This window comes from Pyxicephalus adspersus, chromosome 4, assembly GCF_032062135.1.
Source record: "Pyxicephalus adspersus chromosome 4, UCB_Pads_2.0, whole genome shotgun sequence".
NCBI classification, from domain to species: domain Eukaryota; kingdom Metazoa; phylum Chordata; class Amphibia; order Anura; family Pyxicephalidae; genus Pyxicephalus; species Pyxicephalus adspersus.
The window spans coordinates 59,983,104-59,987,798 of NC_092861.1; positions in this window are offsets into that span (position 1 = coordinate 59,983,104).

Below are 4,695 nucleotides of genomic sequence, written 5' to 3' on the forward strand. Positions count from 1 at the left end.
AGTGAGTGCCTTAGTACAGTAGAAATACCCACTGTGTATTTAAAGAATGATTGTATATCCTTCACACTAATATTTTAATTTTAATAACTCTCATACAAAAATTTTTATTGATTTACACATACCTTATCATCCCAGAGAGAAGCATTATAAGGTCATCCAAATTTGACGCAAGACAGCAGTAACAGAACCATTCAAGTATTATTGTTGCCTTTAGCTACAGGAAGGGAGTTTTCCTTTGGCTGCACTTAATGACAGTTTAAACAAAAATAATGAACAATAGTCCATTAAATACACTAAAACACAGAGAAGAAATACTTTGGGAAATGACATAACATTAGCTGAGATGTATTTTCTGAATGCCGTTCAATGTCTGTTTTTTCTGCAGCCTGCAGTTAGGACCTGTTTATCCGTAGCTGGCTTTTATTTTCACAAATACAATATAAGTATATGGCCACTTTAAGAACCAATTTACACATACATTCTGCATCAGCGCATGCATGTGCCTGTGTGTTCATAATATGTGTCTGATTTATCAAAGATTTGCTGGATCACCCAGGTTCTCCCATGATAGCCTATTTTCTCCAGTCTTGGAGAGCTTTGATAAACCAGGCCTTATGTGTTATCTAATGCTATAATTGGGCAGCCCATTTATTTGAATGAGCTACCAAAAACTCTATCATGGTCGAAAGACTGGCCCTACACTATTTTCAGAAGAGCAACGCTAATATATAAAGCATGTTGCCCTGCAGTGCACCATATTGTGCTCAGAAGGTTCTTTGGAGTGCCATCACTAACTACACAGGTATGATTGCACATGTTCCTGTAGTGCATATATATATATATATATATATTTATATTTATATATATATATATTCATAACATAAATCAAAAATTTGGGCAAAACGTCAATAGTGATCTACTGGTCGATCGCAAAGGCAATTCGAGTTGATGACCAGCAGCCCTGCTGTACATCTAAAGGGATGCTGGGGATGTCTTTCAGTGTGTGAGAAGGCTTGTCTAACCGTAAGGAGGGAGGCAGAGAGGACGGAAGGGCAGTCTGAGGTGAGCAGTGCTGGGCAGCCAAGTCAGTTCAAGCTGGGGGTCAGGGTCCAATTACCAAGATACCTTTGTACAGATTAGCAGTTCTTCTTCTTGTGCAGCACATCATTCTCCTATAATAGGTGAACTGTAGCTTTCCTGTCAATATAATCTTGTAGTGCAATGTCTGTGCAATGTTCTGCCATTCAATGTCTCAATTAGCTTCAGTCTCTTCCGTGTAATATACTTGGGGTATATATATGTTTACCATTTTTATTGTTGGTAGATCATTTTGACTTGGTCATTTTAAAATTAGCTCACAAGCCAAAAAAGTGTGGGCAACCCTGAACTACGGCATTCCCATATAAAATAAATATGTGCTGTAAAACTTTAATAAAAAGTTGATCTCCAAGCATCTCTTTTTCACAGATGATTTTTAAGTCTGTTGGTTGTCAGTCAGTACTTGGTGACACCTAGTTCTGTCTTCTGATTGCTGGAATGACAGCACTGCTTGTGTTGTTGCAGTGTCTCTGAAGTGTGTGAGATACAAATGAAGGAGGGTTTGGCTTAGTCAGGAAGGGTAAAGGAAGTTTTTTCTTTATTATGGGGATTGTACAGGGATTGAGGGGATTGTACATCACATCCTAACTGAATTTGTTTTGACCAGCCTTTCTCGACCTTTTTATAATAGGGGAATTTTCTTTAAATATAATAAGGGAATAATAATTAAATGTTATTAATTACTATGTCCACAGATCACAGTCATTAGTGTGGTGGCCTTTGGTACCATTTACATAACCCTTACAGTCAACCAAAAAGATCATTGGTGTCACATAAATTGACTGGAACGGAATAAACTGCTCATTTCTCAATGAGCTCCCAGCAACCTCTGGAGGAACCCTGGTTCAGAAACACTAGATTAGTCTGGTATACAGAAGGTTTTAGTTGCATGTTAAAAAAGTATTTGGAATAATCTACTTTCTGCAGGTATTTGCAATTAAGCCATATTTTCCTTACACAATTTGCTTGTTTTACCACCAGTGATTGTCCTTTCCCGTAGTCCTTGAATTTAGTTCCTATTGTCCTATACAATCTGTTACTGAAGGTTCTTTCTGCTAGAGACAGCAAGGTAACCAAAGTACAATATAGCCCAAAGTACTGGATGAAAAATCAATAAACAGTTTCCACAATCCTTGAAGAAACAATGAAAAACTCTCAATTTACATTAGCAAATTACACGCCAAAGAATTTATGTATATCCAATTTGGGATTTTTTTTGAGATGGTGATTTTAATAATATATTAGAGCATTGTTATTGTCCTTTTTTTAGAATCTGCATTCCATAACTTCCTGTGGTTTGTGTGTTGAGGCACTTAAAAAAAACAACTGTATTCAGAAGAACTCCAAGCTATTATGAAGTTGTTGCTTCTGGCTTAGGAAGCAGATCTCACACTGGATTCCACCTGTAGCATTGACTATTGAACAGTGGGTTACTACAAACAAAGTTGATTTCTAGGAAGATAAAACTAAACAAATGAATGTGGTTATGTAAACAATACCAAATCAATAAATGTATTTTTAAATTCAAGCAGTGTACTTGTTATCAGTCGTTTGCAGTCCCTGTACTGTAAGACTGGAACGTGCGGTTCTGATATATGGGAGGTTGCTGAAATCCTAAAGTGGTTATACACTATGCAATCTGAATTTTTAATCTTTAGAATCTACCAGCATCATGTACAAGGGCCTGTCTGACATGAAACAAATTGAATGTCTAGTTTAGGTTTGTCCTCATATTACATAGTTTTGGTGAACCTGAAGCAGAGAGATTGCAGCAGAGTTTGTTAGATACAGTTAGTTTGTATAGTGTACTAAAGGAGCTTGTTTGAGTTTTAGTCCTTACCATGTTGAAAAACTTCTGCAGATATGACCCTTACTAGTCAAGATGGCACTGAACATGTCTGAGCCTTTCTTGTTTTTATTGAAAAACACTAGGACCACATAGACCACACAGGGCACCAGCATCTCCTATATTGCTCTATCAGATCTGCTGTCAGGAGAGAGAGCTCCTCTTGTACTGCGAGATATTCTCAGCATGAGAGCTGTGTCTGGGTTCAGCTGCCATTATCCCCATGTAAAAATCTTCATATCTCTTACAGTGAGTGTCATATAGATATGAAATTTTCAGGGTACACAGGGGACTATAAGCGCTGCTACTAAACTAAACAAATTTAAGCCCTCTACACGTAACAAGTTGCCAAATATGGGGACACAAGGGTAAAATTCTAACAATGATCAGGAATATTTTTTCACATTAAATGGGGCTATTCCAAGACCAGGGTCCCCAAATGGAATTTACATGTAAGGAACCCCCTGGGGGGACAAAACTTCAAGGCTGAACCCCAATTTTTCTGGAACAGAGGGATGTGTGCAAGTGCAAATGTGGGAGCCAGCAGGAAACTTTTTATACCCCCCCTTCTTCATTAAAATGTTCTACCCATCATATCATGCTTACCCTGTCACACATAGCTATCCCCTTACTCTCCATGAACCCCAATTTCTCTGTAAGAAAAGAGAAATGTGAAACCTAGGACGCCATGAATTTTTTGGACGATGTCTGAGTTTGGAACTTCTTTGGCTGCGGGGACCCACTGTGGCGCCATTCCTTTGACTGTTCCTTGCTTTCAGGATCATGAATCCCTGAGAAGGGCCAAGGCGCAGAGTCTAAGCAGTATTCAGGTCTTCTCCAGAGCCTCTGATAGTGAGGATGTTGCGCAGCTGGGTACTGCCAGGTTGCGGTCCTTGGACACACCAAGGTGGGCAAAACATGGTACCAAATCACAAAGCAGAATGATAGTCGAGGAAGACCAGGGTCGAGGCAGGCAGCAAGCAAGAGAGGTCATTGCCAGGGATGCTGGAGACAGACACCAGTGACGCAGGGGCCACTGTGGGCACAGGGAACACAGGAGACACTGGAATCAACAGGAGGCACAGGAGACTCAGGGAGCTGAGCAGAGGAAACACTGAATTAAGCACCAGGTGAACAGGAACTAACTCAACAGAACTAGGGGCTCGGCACAATGGAGACACGTTGCACAAACACTGAGTCCACTGTGTGAGATAGCTAAATAGCCAGGGATAGTTAAGAGGCTATTTTCTGATTGGCCAGTGGATTGGACAGAATTGATAAAGCTTGGAAACAGAGGCACGCCCACAGTCAGAACTGCCCGCATGCGCAGGAGAGAGGTGTCTGCTCTTTAGTGAGGAAGATGTAAGTGTGACAAGTACCACCATTTTCTTTCTAGAGAAAGGAAGAGGAAAGCTTTACAGAAGATAAAGGACATGCTCAGACAAAATACAAACTGCATATGATTGAATACGTGAGCATATAAGATAGCATATTGGGTTTTAGTAAACTAATAGGAATTATTTAAATGAAACTCCTTAAAAAATACTTTCACTATAACATGAAAGAGTAGTATCATGCTGTTCAAACTTAAATATGCAAAGTAATGCCAAAAAAGTTTTAGAACGTAACATTTCAAATGAAATGACTTTGGAAAATGAAAACTTTTGGGCTGAACTAGTACAGACTGCCATAAAGCAATTTTAAGATTGATTTGCTGGACTACTGTCAGCAAGAAGCTGTCAGTCATGCAG